Source organism: Triticum aestivum, chromosome 7B (assembly GCF_018294505.1).
Source record: "Triticum aestivum cultivar Chinese Spring chromosome 7B, IWGSC CS RefSeq v2.1, whole genome shotgun sequence".
In the NCBI taxonomy this organism is placed as follows: Eukaryota; Viridiplantae; Streptophyta; class Magnoliopsida; order Poales; family Poaceae; genus Triticum; species Triticum aestivum.
Genome location: NC_057813.1, coordinates 686374886 through 686392082, shown reverse-complemented (window position 1 = coordinate 686392082; position 17197 = coordinate 686374886). Strand labels below are relative to the sequence as shown.

At 47.2% G+C, this 17197-nt stretch overlaps 1 long non-coding RNA gene across 3 annotated transcripts; it reads left to right on the top strand.

The window, feature by feature from the left end:
• Positions 1-1109: 1109 nt before the first annotated feature.
• On the top strand, positions 1110-6166 carry LOC123161882 (uncharacterized). Of its 3 annotated transcripts, none has more exons than XR_006480933.1 (6): positions 1110-3077; positions 3160-3225; positions 3393-3848; positions 3928-4083; positions 4436-4579; positions 6073-6166. It is a non-coding gene; the product is annotated as an uncharacterized lncRNA (long non-coding RNA). The 3 variants fall into 3 exon arrangements; XR_006480934.1 differs by lacking the exon at positions 6073-6166 and having other exon boundaries at positions 1110-2756; positions 2985-3077; positions 4436-4623; XR_006480932.1 differs by lacking the exon at positions 6073-6166 and having other exon boundaries at positions 4436-4623.
• The last annotated feature ends 11031 nt before the right edge of the window (positions 6167-17197 follow it).

Below are 17197 nucleotides of genomic sequence, written 5' to 3'. Positions count from 1 at the left end.
CATTGGAATATGAGATCGAGACTGACATAGATCGACCGCCTCATTAACCCATCCCATCAGTATTTTTGCTGCTTTGACCAATAGTTGACCAAGGCATACATTATATATATATATATATATATACCTTCCTAATTGGCTGCGGGTGGTTGGCGGACCGGGCTTACAGCAGAGGGGTTGAAGCACCATGGTACATCACCTACCCAGTGCGTGCACTGGTCGACGGTGTCGGCGTCCGTGGACGTCGTGTTCCTCCTTGCACGCTTTTGTTGTGGTGCTCCCACTCCTGTCTTACTCCGGGTGAAAACTTGATCTTCGGATCAGACGATGACGATGTTCGTGGTCGTGCCCTTCCTAGAGGCATCGTCTTTGAGTCCTCGGTCCAACGTGTCCGTCGCACATCTTTCCTGATGATCGCTCCTCGTGCTGGTGGTCTCCATCCACTCTAAGCGGATTCATTTTTTGCACATCTTATAGGTGCTTGGTAGTCGTTGAGGTTGTGTGTCGGTGTCCGACATTCGTCTTGCCTCGGGTGTGTGTGGCGTGTGTTTGTATCGGTTGCTTCGATGTATGTGATGGTTGCTTTATAATATAAAGAGGGGAAACTCTTTTTCGTTTGTTAATTGGCTTCCTCAAACAGCAACGACTATACAAATATCGATGACGAGAACGTTACATGGGAGGGCGCCAGATCGCCCCTCCACGATTCTCGAATTTGGTGGTTTTTTAACCATGATATTACTTTTTACAAACAAAATTTAGTATTCCCTCCATCTCAAAATCGATTTACAAACTAGAACATTCCCTCAAAAAATAATTACTTTTTTAGAACAAAAATAATTACTTTTCCACCACCTAATTTAGGTGTAATGTTGTTTGCGCCAATATTTTTTAACCTCCCGCTAATAGGTCCCAAATTAGAGTCTTTGTTCCAAAAAAAATAGCTTATATTAACCTTCCCGCTAAATACCCTCATAACAGAACCACACCACGATGTCTTTCACGGGAGATTGGATCTGAGCTCTCGCCCCTGCTTTCTCTGTGCTGCCGGCGTCATGACGGCGTCAACACAGCGAACCACACTCCAGTCAGCTGCACGGCGTCAGGTTATTCCACCCGATCTCCTCCCTTCCTGGAACCTCCGCTCCTCCTCGATCTCGCCCTCCCCCATCTCCTCTGCGCCCGCCGATGTGGGCCGCGTCTCCGTGTCCTCGGCCATGCCGGCGGCAGCAGCGATGCGGTCTGGCGTCGGCGCCGACGGAGTTCCCGTCTCATCTCCTTTCCCATTAATCCCGTGTTTGGAGTCTGGACCAAGCACGACACACCTCGGTGTTGCACGCCGCGACAATGCCCGCCCGGGCTCAAACCCCCCCTCCCCCACGAGCTCCTCCTCCTCGACGCGCCGCTCTCTTCGTCCCTTCTCTCCTCTGCTCGCCTCTTGGTCGTAGAACTAGTCAGGGCAGGGGACGACATGGCCGCCGCTATGCAGTGTCGTCACCGACGACCGCCAGAGGAGCAGCTTCCCCTGCACGCGCCCCATCCCGCAGAGCGCGCTCCAGCTCATGGGCTGCAAGCCACGCCACACCTTCAAGGTGTGTCTTCCCCCATCTTGCTTGTCCCCCAATCTGTCAGCTCACTTCTTTTCCCTTTGGTTCAGTCTGAATCTTTAGATTAGACTCGGTATCCTACCATCTCTGCCGCATCCCTGAACCTCGATAGCAAGCGATGTAGATCAGTGTTTTTTGGGTATTCCATACTCCTCATATCCTACTTCAATTGGCTGATGGGATCAGTCTCATAGTGTTTTTGGTTACAATTAGCGAGCGTTGTACATCTGCCTCATATCCTGCTTCAATTGGCTGAACCTACATAGTGTATTTAATTGCAGTATGATGTTCACAGCAGGGGCGGAGCTACTAGGAGCCTCCCTGATGCACAGGCATCAGGGTCGATGTTGATATCTTGAAACGATTGTGTAGAGTTGTTTGGCCGTGCACCAGGTTAGGCTGACAGCGGTGCATCAGGTACAGAGACAATCCCACGGCGGCCTTGTTCGGAACTGGTTCATGGGTAGGCCGGGTCTTGTTCAGACGTGGCCAGGCCTTGGTGTAGCCTCGTGGGCTGTAGCCTTTTGGGTAGGTTTGGTGTGGCTGGGCATCAAGGCGTCAATGCCCTTAGGTGTTGTAGCGTCACGCTGACACGCGATCACTCGACGAACCACAGTGGATGGGCGACGCTGCGCTAGGCTCGAGCTTTACACCTAGCATCATACATGCTAATCTGATCAGCCACTGACCTCAGCTCCAGCTCAAAGGTAGAGTATGATGTATAGATGTAGTAAATTTTAAATCTCGGGTTAACTATTGCAAAAATTGTGCTTTTAGGCGGTATCTTCTTTAGATTTTTTTTAGTTCTATGTACGGGGGTATTCTGAAGTTGAGAATTCAGTTCATTTACTTGACTTTATCAAATGTGGATAGCCACAAGACTGGAGACGGGAGACTTTGTGTATAGTCTAATAATGTTGCAATAAGTCGCTCCATCGTCGTATTTTCCCTCCTTTTTTGCAATAATTGTTCATTCCCAATTTTTCAGAAACTATTGCCAATGTACTAAGTCTTATTGAGAGAATGTCAATATTGTTGGGCGTCTCCTGCTCTCCCTCTTTTATATTTGGTTGTTTGGTCTCACACTGAAGCTGCTAGATATAATGTGGACTCAGGGCCAGAACAGAGAAGAAGCAGAGCAGCTAGCCTCGGGTGTGTGTTCAAGGCAACAAATGCCCTTTTTTCCACTGAACCACCAACACATGCTAGCTCTGCTCTTTTGATGTTCACTTACACAAAAAAAGACCACACTGTATCCATACCCGTGCACGCACACAGCCCACACTGTACTACACTATTTGGGTACAAACTCAGTACAATATCTTCAGCTTCTACAATGGCTTGTCTGACTAGTTATATTTGGTTTCAATGAATTGATAGGAACGCAGCCAAAAGAACGGCGATAACCGTAAGAAACAGAAGACAAAACACAAAATTGGATCAAAATCTTACTCGCAAGTAAGCTTTGAGAAGGTATGAGTCTAACTAAATATGTATGCCTCACTGCTAAATATGGTTTCGTGTTTCAAGCATCTCATTGTTATATTACTTGCAGAGAAACTTGGAACTCACCCACACGAACGACGGAACATGGTCTAACACAGAGTCCTAGAAAGTTTACGTAAGTACACTGACTTTTGGTTATTCTATAGTTATTCAATGATGTGCATTCGGTGTTTTTCATCATCAGCTGGGATTATTGATGCGTTGGATCGTGCTATTCTTGTTTCATCTTTTATATAGTGTCAATATTGATGCCGTACCTATAATTGTTATTTTCATTTTTAGAACAAAACACGTCAAGAGGTTCAAAACAAAGAAACTGAAACTGAAGGTCCACTTTCAAGTGAGCAGAAAAACAATATTTTCCAGACCTCATACAAAGACACTCTGAAATGCAAGTCATGGCAGCCTCGTGGGTACGGATACATGGCCAAACCTTCAACTGGTTCTCAAAGGTTTCGTATCCAGATTGAAGAGCAAGCCTACAGCAGCCACCCAACAGCAAAACTCTGAGCTCAGCCAGCAGGTCAACGAATTACAAGATCAACTACAAGCTGAACATGCAAACACACAAGAGAGGATTAAGTTGGAGCGTGCTGAGAGTGAACACTTGAGGAGAGGTTAAAAGAAGAGCGTGCTGAAAGGGAAAGATTGTTGGAAGAGGAGCAAACATCAAGACTGGAATTTGAAAAAACATGATGACAAAGTTTGTAGCATTGCCAACAGATGGGAACCCAACAGGTGATTACAGTCATATGCTTGCGATCTTGTAAGATTTATGTTGCTTACTTGCATTGCTAAAGTGCACTTGTATTTACAGGTGCCTAAGGATTGACAAAGAAAATAGTAACCCAAACTTGCAAAATACTCTTTTATAGAGATCTAGTCCTAATAAGACTCTAGGTTCAAGGCCAATTATTATTTCTTCAAATGCGCTCAAGCTGCAGCAAGGAATTCTCGAATGTTTAAAGCAATGGTAAGTCACAACCGTACTTTCTCTTCATGTTCACTTGCATTTTATACGTCATTGGCATTCATAATTAGCTAGCTGCATCTTCTCTTTCACCATGTGTTGTTGCTGCATCGAGTCAGAACTTAAAAAAAATGAATATGTGCTAGCTAGGGACTTGAACTTAACTGAAACTATACATCGAGCCACAACTTAAATCAATAGCAGAACCTTTTAGTAGATGTACTTGTGCTTATGCTTTAGACATTTACACTTGTGTTCTGGCGATAGTTCTTTTTAACTATGGGGCTGGAATAATTGTATGGCGTATGTTATGTTGGACTCATTAACTAGAACTTTTTTTATTTCTTGATTGCAGGATCCAAAGAACTAGCTGGCCTGGACTCTAGATCAGGGACCGTTTAGTCTTCGCAATTAATTAGGATGGCTAAATTACATCGGAGTTTCATTTGATGGATATTTGCTACGAGAATTATGAACTTTATGAATCTACATATTATAGGTATGGTTTTGAATATTGTAATTGAATGCATGTATTTTCTTTTACGGTTGCAATATGCTACAACCCACTTTCGGTTGCCACATGTTAGCACCACTAAAAAAAGTGTTGCGTCAAATCTCAATCGCTACGCCTACCTATTTTGTTGCACTAGGATGTTGTAACGGATGACCTCATATTGTTGCAATAGCTTGGCACCACAAAAAATTTCACGATGCGATAACTGTTTGGCGCCACCAAAGTAATTTTTGTTGAAATAGAGTATCACCACGGAAATTATAAATTGTCGTAATAGTTTCTCGCTACAAACATTTCACTTGTTGTGATACCCATTTATCACCACCAAAACAAGTATGTTGCAATTTCCTGTTACGACGACTGGAATATTTGTTGCCATAAGTTAATGCCACAAGTGTAGTGGGTCGAGGCAACATGCCTAATGCCGCGAAAACAAGGATTGTTGCCATAGTTTATTGCCACAATTGTAGTGAGTCGTCGCAACATGCCTAATGCTACGATAATAAGGATTGTTGCCATAGTTTTTTTGCCACAAGTGTAGTGGGTCGTGGCAACATGCCTAATGCCATGAAAGCAAGGATTGTTGCCATAGCTTATTGCCACAGTTGACTATTGCCACAGAAGAGTAATGCGCCACGAAACGGGCGTCGTTGGCATAGGTTGTTGCCACAAATGTCTATCGCCACGAGATATCAGGCGCCACAATTCGTTACATGTTGCATTAAAGCTATCTCCACAAATGTAATTGTGGCATCAAGTGAGTGTTGCCACGGGAAAACATGTGGCAACTTCCCACATGGATGTTGCAATAGCACACTTTATTGCCACGATTGCTTTTTCGTGGCAATAACCTATTACCATGCGTCCAGTCGCAACGGCTGCCAAGGAATGTCGTTTCGTGGCAATAGGTACTTATCGCCATGAAACGGCATGTATTGCGACAAACGATTTTGTTGCAATAGACCCGGATCCTTGTAGTGAAACCGTAAAAATATGAAATGATTCATACCTGTGATGTAAGATCCCTGTTTAGTTGGCTTGTCAACTTTGATTGTCATAAGGGTGAAAACCCAAATCTGAATTTCTTGTATAACTCCATCATTTACTGATGTCGTATAGTAAGTCATACCGGGTGATGATTCACATCAGATAATCCAAGCTGGTGACAGGTAGTCAACGCCAGGTCGGGTTAATAAACTCCGGTTTAAGAATAAGGTCTGTCAACGTGTAGTTGCAAACCAAGACGGTTTAAAGAATACCGGGCTAATAAGAGGACTGACCAGGCCAAGAAAAATCGGTTTAACATAAAATTCAGCAAAACGCAAATAAAACCGTGTAGTCGAGGCTTTTTGGGGGCTGCCAGGCCCAAATTCGAGGCTTTTTGTGGGCTGCCAGGCCGTTGAGTTGAACCATTTAACAAAGCCTTTTAAGATGGACCTCCAACTAACCAATCACCGTTTTAACTTTGATAAGTGCAGGGTCTCAATGAGAGTAACTGTCAAACGTTCGGAGGGCCGTGCCAGGATGACCTGGATAGGAGTGTCTTACTTGATGAAGGCAAGTTAACCCGGGGTTTTAGGTAAATATACCAGGCTTCCAAGCCGTGGGTCGATACCCAGCTACAAGGGTCCATTCAAACTCCTTGGTATTTGACCAAGGAGCCCCCAAGTAACATGATGAACTGTGCTCATTGGGTGCCTATGTTTGAGTTGTGCAAAGCATCCAGACTCTCTTTGGCCCCTTGGGTGTGAAGCTCCCAAGCTTTATGGCGTATAGCCGGTTTAATAGGTAGTACTCCGCTTTGTCAGCTGAAGCCCCCGTGTAACTCAAAGGATATTTGAGAAAAAACAGCAGAGGCCCCTCTCAGAGCAAGGATGCTGATTTATTTATTGATCATAATATATACATTGTCGAAATATGCACATAAAAAGAGCCTATGGCTCAAGTGTAATAAGGCCGGAGGAGAGCTATGTTCCACGGCCGCCGGGTCTCCTCCTCAGAGTTGCGTGAGTCGTCTCGAACGTCAATGAGGTAGTATGATCCATTGTGCAGATTCTTGATGACCACAAAGGGTCCTTCCCAAGGTGGGGATAACTTGTGCATGTCGGTCTGATCCTGGATGAGCCGGAGCACCAAGTCACCTTCTTGAAAGGTTCTTGTCTTAACCCGACGGCTGTGATAACGCTATAGGTCTTGTTGATAAACCGTCGATCGAGCCAAAGTCATATCCCGTTTCTCATCTAACAGGTCCAGTGCCTCTTGGCGAGCTTGCTCGTTATCCGCTTCAACATAATTAGCAACCCAGGGCGAATCATGACGTATATCACTTGGGAGAACTTCCTCTGCCCCGTATACCATAAAGAAAGGCGTGTAGCCTGTTGATCGATTGGGGGTGGTGTTGATACTCCACAACACAGAAGGTAATTCTTCCACCCAACAACCCAGCGTTCGCTTCAAGGGAATCATGAGCCCGGGTTTAAGACCCTTTAAAATTTCTTGATTAGCTCACTCCGCTTGACCGTTGGATTGAGGGTGCGCCACAGATGCTAGGTCAAGCCGGATGTGCTCTCTCTGATAGAAATCCTCCATCTCACCTTTGGAAAGGTTGGTACCATTATCCGTGATGATGCTGTGTGGAAAGCCAAAACGGAAGATGATCTTTTTGAGAAATTGAACCGCCGTAGCTGCATCATACTTGCTAACAGGCTCCGCTTCAACTCACTTGGTGAATTTATCAACTGCCACCAACAGGTGGGTCTTCTTGTCCTGGGAACGTTTAAAGGGTCCCACCATATCAAGCCCCCAAGTAGCAAAAGGCCAAGTGATAGGAATCATCCGTAGTTCCTTAGCCGGAACATGAGCTCTGCGTGAAATTTTTTGACAAGCATCACATCGCTTTACCAGATCCTCCGCATCAGCATGAGCTGTTAACCAGTAAAACCCATGACGAAAAGCTTTTGCAACCAGGGACTTTGAACCGGCATGATGACCACAATCCCCTTCATGAATTTCCCGTAGGATCTCTTGGCCTTCTTTCGGAGAAACATGACGCTGAAATACGCCTGAAACGCTACAGCGGTGTAACTCGCCATTGTGAATAACCATGGACTTGGATCGCCGGACTATCTGTCGAGCCAGAACTTTATCATTTGGTAGCTCGCCCCGGCTCATATATGCCAGATATGGAACCGTCCAATCCGGTACAACGTGTAAAGCAGCCACCAACTGAGCCTCCGGATCAGGAACAACCGAATCCTCTTCTGTAGGCAACTTAACAGACGGGTTATGCAAGATATCTAAAAATGTGTTAGGAGGTACCGGTTTACGCTGAGATCCAAGCCGGCTCAAAGCGTCTGTTGCTTCATTTTTACGCCGATCGATATGCTCAACCTGATACCCTTTGAAATGACCCGCCACAATATCCACCTCACGCCTGTAAGCCGCCATGAGTGGATCCTTAAAATCCCAAGTACCAGAAACTTGCTGAGCACCAGATCAGAATTTCCGAAACAACGAACTCGACTTAAGTTCATCTCTTTGGCCACCCGAAGACCATGGAGTAAAGCTTCATACTCAGCTCCATTGTTAGTACAAGGAAACATCAAGCGGAGAACATAGCAAATTTTATCACCTCGAGGGGAAGTAAAGACTACTCCAGCCCCCGAGCCTTCCAACTGCCTGGATCCATCAAAATGAATAGCCCAGTATGTATTATTCGGTTTATCTTCTGGTGCTTGCAACTCAGTCTAGTCATTGATAAAATCCACAAGGGCCTGAGACTTGATGGCTGTTCGAGGTACATACTTTAAACCGTGTGGACCAAGCTCGATTGCCCACTTTGCAACCCGGCCAGTTGCTTCCCTGTTATGAATAATATCGCCCAAAGGAGCAGAACTAACCACTGTAATGGGATGGCCTTGAAAATATTGCTTGAGCTTTCGACTGGCCATAAAAACCCCATACACCAACTTATGCCAATGCAGATAGCGTTGTTTTGACTCGATCAGAACTTCACTGATGTAGTAGACAGGTCGCTGAACCGGATATTCCTTTCCAGCTTCTTTATGCTCAACCACAATTGCCACACTAACCGCTCGGGCATTGGCGGCCACATATAACAGCAAAGGTTCATTATCAACTGGGGCTGCAAGAACCGGCGGTTCAACCAACTGCCGCTTTAGCTCCTCAAAAGCCGCATTGGCTGCGTCACTCCAAACGAAATCATCCGTCTTTTTCAACATCTGATACAAAGGAATTGCCTTCTCTCCCAAACGACTGATAAACCGGCTAAGGGCCGCAATCCGACCTGCAAGAAGCTGAACATCATTGATACACTTCGGCTTGGCCAGGGATGTGATTGCCTTAAGCTTTTCCAGATTAGCCTAAATGCCCCTGTTGGACACAAGAAAACCGAGAAGCTTGCCTGCCGGAACACCAAAGACACATTTATCCGGATTAAGCATCACCTTGTAAACCCGAAGATTGTCAAATGTCTCCTTGAGATCAGCTATCAATGTCTCCTTCTTTCTAGATTTTACCACAATGTCATCTACATAGGCATGAACATTACGCCCAATCTGCGTGTGAAGACAATTTTGCACACAACGCTTATAAGTTGCCTGAGCACTCTTGAGCCCAAAGGGCATAGAAACATAGCAGAAGGCTCCAAAGGGAGTGATGAAGGTTGTCTTCTCCTGGTCCTTAACTGCCATCTTGATCTGATGATATCCTGAATAAGCATCCAAATAACTCAGGCGCTCACAACCCGCCGTCGCATCAATGATCTGATCAATACGCGGGAGAGCAAAGGGATTGGCCGGGCAAGCCTTATTCAAGTCCGTCTAGTCCACACACATACGCCAAGTGCCGTTTTTCTTAAGAACCAGCACCGGATTAGCCAACCATTCAGGATGAAACACTCTGACGATAAACCCAGCAGCCAACAGCCGGGCTACCTCCTCACCAATTTCCTTGTGTCTTTCTTCATTAAAGCGACGAAGAAATTGCTTGACCGGTTTAAACTTCGGATCAATATTAAGAGTGTGCTCAGCGAGTTCCCTTGGTACACCTGGCATGTCAGAAGGCTTCCATGCAAAAATGTCCCGGTTCTCACGGATGAACTCGATGAGCGCGCTTTCCTATTTTGGATCCACATTGGTGCTGATGCTGAACTGCTTAGACGAATCGCCAGGTACGAAATCAACAAGCTTAGTCTCATCAGCCGGTTTGAAATGCAGGGTTGGGTCATGCTTAGTGGTGGGCTTCTTCAGAGGGGTCATATCTGCCGGATCAACATTCTCCTTATAAAACTTTAGCTCCTCTGTAGCACAAACCGACTCAGCATAAGCCGCATCACTTTCCTCGCAATCCAAAGCGATTTTTCGACTTCCATGAACCGCGATACTCCCTTTATGACCCGGCATCTTGAGCTGCAAGTAAATATAACAAGGCCTCGCCATGAATTTTACATAAGCCGGTCGCCCAAACAGTGCATGATACGGGCTCTGGATTCTCACCACCTCAAAGGTCAATGTCTCAGACCGGGAGTCATGTTCATCACCGAACACAACTTCCAAAGCAATCTTACCTACTGGATATGCCGATTTACCTGGTACCACACCATGAAAAACAGTGTTGGACGGTTTAAGATTCTTATCTGTCAACCCCATGCGGCGGAATGTCTCATAATACAGAATATTGATACTACTTCGTCCATCCATGAGTACTTTGGTGAACTTATAACCTCCCACCTGAGGCGCCACCACCAGAGCTAGTTGACCCGGAGTGTCAACCCGGAGCGGATGATCCTCTCTACTCCACACAATAGGCTGTTCCGACCACCGCAAATAACGTGGGACTGCCGGTTCAACAGCATTAACCGCCCTCTTGTGAACCTTTTGATCACGCTTGCACAGACTAGTGGTGAACACATGATACTCCCACCATTCAACTGCTTTGGGTGACTCTGGTAATCCGACTGCTACTGATTCCCTTGATTATTCTGCTGGTTATTGCCACCTTGGTTGTTCTGGTTGCCATGATTATTCTGAAATCCAGAACTTGAACCGCCACCACCATGAAAACCTGGACCTGAACCGCCCGACGGACCCTGATCATACCGGAAGAGATCAGAGTTTTTGAACTCCTTCATGATGTTACAATCCTTCCAGAGATGCGTTGCGGGAGCCTCCTTGGTCCCATGCTTTGGACAGGGCTGATTCAACAAGCGCTACAAATTCATCGCCCCGCCGCGCTGGGGCGGTTTACCCTTACGACGCTGCACATTAGCATTAGCCACAAAATCTGAATCCGCTTTACGCTTACCATTATTCCCATGGCCTCCTTGGTTGTGCTGCTGTCCCTTTGCACCGCCATTCTTCTTTCCCTTCTCCGGTTTCTCATTATCAGAATCGGGATCCTTGGTATTATCAGAATCGGCATACCTTACCAAGGCTGCCATGAGGGTTCCCATGTCGTTGCAGTGGCGCTTGAGCCGTCCCAACTTCATCTTCAGTGACTTAAACCGGCAATTGCGCTCCAGCGTGATAATCGCTTGGCCAGCGTTAATCCGGTCGGACGAGTGCAAAACTTCTGAAACCCGGCGTACCCAATGAGTGGTGGACTCGTTCTCGCCCTGAACACAAGCGTCCAGATCCACAATGGACATGGGCTGTTTGCACGTGTCTTTAAAATTGGCTATAAACCGGGCCTTCAACTGATCCCATGACTCGATGGAATTAGCTGGCAGATTTTTCAACCAAGTACGGGCTGTTCCCTCCAACATCATCGTGAAGTACTTTGCACAAGCTGCTTCATCTACATCCAGCATCTCCATTGCCATCTCATAACTCTCGACCCACGCCTCAGGTGGCTGATCCACCGTGCAATTAGGCACTTTGCGTGGACCCTTGAAATCTTTGGGCAGACACACATTTTGGAGAGCCGGAATAAAGCACGGCACTCCCCAGGAGCTGAAGGCAAGCCCGGTGCCTCGGTCAACTGACGCTGCTGGCTGAACCGGGGCGGGTTGATAACGACCCAAAGCGGCATCCCTTCGTGCCCTGCCATGATCCACCACATCTTGAGCATTGCGATGCCGCGCGCTGCTAGACACCTCTGGTTCATCCATGCGCCTGCTATAACTTGGGCTCGGGCAAGGGGTTGAATGAATTCTATCCCGGCTATATGAATAAGCCTGCTGCTGCACCACCGCGGTTTGAAGAAGGTCTCTCGCCCGCTGCGTCTCAACTGCTGCTATTGAGTCACCCTCCATCGGAATGGCTATCAGGCGTGAGGCTGCGGCGATCATGTTATCCAGAGGGCTCGAGAAGTGACCCGGTGGCGTAGACACGTATTGCGGCGGGTTATCTGTTCGTCGGGGTGGCTCTGCTATCCGCAGTTGATCCGGAGCGGTTCGAGGCGCATCAGTCCGGTTTGCAGCTGCCGGATTACTCGGCCCAGCGCCTGGCGTTTGAAAGAGATTCAACCCTTCGTAAACCGGCGGCAGACGAGACCGATACTTCCTTCGCATTACATCCTCTAAGGCGGTCCGATCCAACATGAGCTGGTAATTGTGCCTTATCCGCTGTGACTGGGCATCCAAAGCGGCCCATTCTTCAGCCATCCTGGTATCCTCAGCTGCCAGGTCCTCCTTAGCCTGTGCTATTTGGTCCTTCAGCTTCGCAACGTCCGCATTGTGCTGATCTTGCGTCTCCGGGGTGACTGCCGTGGTTACAAGGTTGCCTAGGCATCCATCAATCCGGAGAGGACTTGAGCCGGCCGGCGCGCCGGGACTCCTGCCGCGGCTGCTGATCCGGTATTCATTGCTGCGGTAGATGAAGACTGCAATGTGGGTTGTGTTCCGGCCATGTAAACAGCAACCCGACCTGGCGGTTCAAGGAGGTCCGGAATAATGTTGCCATCAGAATATCCTTCGAACACACCGCTTTGAATCTGGTACAAGGACTCGGTTTAGCCGGTGGATGACTCGCCGTCGGAATATACGGCCGTCTCACCCTCGGACACCGGTTCAGATCCGATCCCATGGACACATCCTACGAACACACGCTTCGCGGCGGGCTTAACCCGGGCTGGACTCGCACGCTGAGCTGTCTCGACGAGGTCGGTGTAGATGTCCGGCTCAGGGCCCGGTTCACCGATCTTGCCGATGAAGACATGAACTCCACCGAAGGGGACCCGGTACCCGTACTTGATCGAGCCGGCCTCGGGGCCCCATCCTTCGTCATCGATGTAGAGCTTGCCGCGGCGACTCTTGGTCACCCGGCCAATCACGTACCCCTTTAGTCCTTCAGAGCAGCCCTTCAAGAACTCGACACCATCGTGCGATAGCCCCACGGTGGGCGCCAACTGTCGTGGAATTAACACGTCAGATGTCCTCATGAAAGGACTTAGTCGTGGAGCCATCGCAATGGGTTAGCTTGAAGGGGTTAAACCGGACAAGGGACACGGGAGTTTATACTAGTTCGGCCCCTTCGATGAAGGTAAAAGCCTACGTCTAGTTGTGATGGGATTGATTGGGTTTCGATGACCAGGGAGCGAAATACGCTTGCCTGAGTCTCGAGTTGTTGTCTGTTGTCCCTGAACCGCCACCGGATCGTCCCTTTATATACACAGGTTGACGCCCGGCCGGTCTACAGAGCCCCGAGGCAGACTCATACAAAGTGTCCAGCTCGGTCTCTCCTTTCCTAACTTATACTACAAGTTTACATAGTCATGGCGGTTTACCATTATGGGCCCTAATCCGCCTTTGGGCTGCGGGCTTCTAAGCTTCATTAGTAAACACCATCTTCTGGATCTTCATGGGCTTCAACATAGTCGAGGGTGAACCGGGCCCTCCTGGCCGGTTTACACTCAATAGCTATATCCTCAACAGCGGCGGTGGCGGCTTCGGTCCAAAATGGGCGTCCAATTGGGCCCTGCATTCGGCTTCGTTTTCCTCTTCGGTCAGGTCGTAAGGCCTCTTCGGAAGAGGCACGAGGCTTGGACCAAATTGGTATCTCTTGCCTCATGTACTTGTACTGCTATCCCCCGTAGCTACGGCGGCTCTCTTTCGCTTTTGTTGAGGCGGCGGAGCCTGCTGACGCAGTGCCTGACTTGGAGAAGGAGGACTGGTATGACGTGGTGCCGGACTTGGAGGAGGAGGAATGGACTGACGCTGTGCAGGAGTTGGAGGAGGAGGAGTGGCCTGACGCATTGGCGTACTTGGAGGAGCAGGAGTCTGTAGAGGCGGTGGCTGACTCAGAGGAGCTGGAGTCTGCTGACGCGGTGGCGAACTTGGAGGAGGAGCCGGCTGACGCGGTGTCGGTCGCCTTGGAAAGAAGATGCAATCCTTTCTCCATAGAATGATATGATGTATGCCCTCTCCTAGTGTGTGCTCGTCGTCACCTCCAGGAATGTCAAGCTCTAGCCCCGAATATTGTGGCACCACTTCATCAACCACGACACGAGCATAGCCAGCTGGAATCGGATTGCAATGGAAGGTTGCTTCAGGAGGATTTGCATAAGCAACGGCGTCCGCCACCTTCATGGATATGTTCTTCATTTAAAGTGTAGCTCACAATTACTATTATCCATGATGTCATCCATAGGGTATCTATCCATCAGTGCCTCATCGCCCGGGGCGGAACCCACGCTGCTTCTCGGGATGGATGGGACGGTGCTATCCAATGCTGGATCCTCTAGCTGCTGCCGCTACTAAGACCCCCTTTCCTGGCTAAGTGAGTCGATCTACTGCTGTTGCTCCTGGAAGGCGACTGCCAACTTCTTGTGCGCTGATTCTAGGCCTTGAAGGCGGTCTGCTTCCTACTTCCTTTGCTCCTCCTCCAACTTCCTATTCTTCTCCTCCTCCATCTTATTTCTCGCACGGCTTCCGTAGTCGGCGTTCCAGTCTTTAAACCCCTCAAACCATGGAACAACGCCTTTCGTGTTCTTCCCGGGTGTTCAGGGTTCTTCAGGGCGCGCGTAAGCTCTTCGTTCTCTCTGTTGGGCATGAACACCCCCGTTCGTGCCTCTTCTATTGCAACAAGTAAACTGTCGGTGGCTTCTTTAGGACTTGCCCGCTCCAAAACGTCGCCTGTCTTTGGGTCCAACGTGCCCCCATGCACATAGAACCAAGTCCTGACCCTAGGGGGCCAGCTCAATGTAAGTGGTGTGACCCCTGCATCCCTCATCTGTTGCTCAGTGAGATCCCACTTAGGCCGGGCCACCTCGTAGCCACCTGGCCCTAGCTTATGGTGCCATATCTTTTTCGTGGCATTGATCTTGTTTTTCTCGACCGTTCCTGAGCTAGTTCCGATTCCTTGAATTTCATGAAAGTGTCCCAGTGATCTCTTTGCTTCTCCAGTGTTCCTTTGAATTATGGAGTCTTGTTTCCTCCTTCGACGTACTTGTTCCATATAGTTTTCTTGTGGTTATTGAATTCTATTGCCATCTTCCTAAGAGAAGTGTTCTTGACATTCTCCACATCTGCATCTGTGAAATGATCTGGTAGCGTGAAATGTGACATGAGAGATTCCCAAAGCCGATCTTTTGCTCTTTGGTCGACAAAAGTGAGATCTAGAAATTCCTTTGCTGGCTTCTTCCATTCTGAAATGGAGATCGGGATTTGGTCCTTCACAAGAACTCTGCACTGACGAATGAACTTGCCCGCATTCTTCTTAGGCTCGCGCGGTTCGCCATTATATTTGATGGTACCGGTGTTGTATTTTACGCCATCCTCCAACTTTTTGGCCAGGCCTCGCACTATCCTGCTGCCTGTAGAATATTTGCTCGATCCGGAGGGCTGAAAGAATAAATATCGATTCGTTAATATATATACAAATCAATTAAAATATGTGATGATCACCAGATGCCTGCTTATATAAATATACCTTGCCGGTCTTTGTTATTTCAAGAACAAGATTTCCTTCGTCATCGATATCATAGTTCTCTACTTCATCTATTCGTTCGTATTCGTCAAATATCATACCCTCACCGGTAGGGTTCAGATATTGCGAGTCGTAGTCTTCTTCAAACTCATCATCTGGGCAAGGGAAGCATATGATGTTGAACATGGCCTCCTCTTCTTCTCTGCATGCAATCAATAAGGAAAAACTGAATCGTAGTATATAATATGCATCATCGAATATAATCTCGAATACATCGTCTCGAATATTATCAAACAATATAATCTCGAATACATCATCTCGAATATTATTGAATACATCACTAGCTAGCTAATACATATCGAATACCATCGACTAATCTAGTTCACTCGCGGTTCGTGGGGCGCGGGCGGTGGACACCCAAAGAGAAGGAACCATCACAGGATCATAGCTCGGGTGAGATCCCCGAACAATCTGCCAGGTATTGGAGAACCTGACGTCCAACCACAGCCATGTAGCAACGGATGTGCTCGTCCTCCTCCGTGACACGGCGATGTACCACCTTCGGCGGGCCGGCTCCCTCTCCGCACCGAAAGTGGCCCACACAAACGCCACCAAAGGAGCTCCGGGTCGACGAGGGGACCCGGGGCCGGGTTCCTCACTAAGCGGCGCGCCCCTGAAGGTAGGACCTCCCAGTGCCAGCCTGGCGGAGCCCAATCCCGGACAAGGCTCCTCTGAAGTAGGACGTTGTCGCGAATGGGTCGACGGCGAGGATGCGGGCCGGGCATGGTTGACGTCAAGAACAAATTCTATATGCAAATGTATCATTTTTTAAATGATTGGATTATGATTTCTTATATACATGGAAAACCTTTAGTCCCTGGCTATAGGAACAGGATTCAGAATCATAACGGATTCTCTTAATCTTTAAGGGATTTAACAAAATGGCGCCATTCTGAATGTGCAGAAAATGGTCCAAATTTTTTCTGATCTCATCTACCCTTATATATGTCACATTGTCTAGTGTGAAACGATTCAAGAAAACCATGGCTTCATCATTAGCCGGAAGTAACAGGAGCATAATGGTACGAAGCTCTCTAAGTTGTTTTGGAACCAAGTCCCGGATAGGATAATCAGGTTTTTGGCACGAAGTTCATCAAGAGCCTTCCGAATATCGCTATTTGGAAGGCCTTTGCTGAAATTTGTACCAAAAAGCGAATTATTCTATCTGGAACTCCATTCCAAAAACAACTTTGAAGAGCTTCGTAACATCATACGCCTGTTACTTCTGACTAATGATCAAGCCATGGATTTCTTCAATACTTTGACAGACAACATGATATATATGAGAGATCAGAAAAAAAATTGGATCAACTTGTGCACATTTATAATGGGGGCATTATTGATAAATCTACGTCAAAAGTCAAACTTTGACATATGATCAAATATTTTTGCATATGTTAAAATTCAAACTTTGACATATGATCAAATTAACTTTGATATATGATCAAATTAATGTTGCATATGTCAAAATTCAAACTTTGACATATGTCAAAATTCATCTAATTAACATTTATATATCTAAACTTCATCAAACATTCCTATAACTAAAAGTATAAAAAACTAAAAAAAACATTCATCTAAAAAATTCATCTAATATTTATATATTTGTAAAAAATTCATCTAACATTCATCGAAAAAATTCATCTAACATTCATCT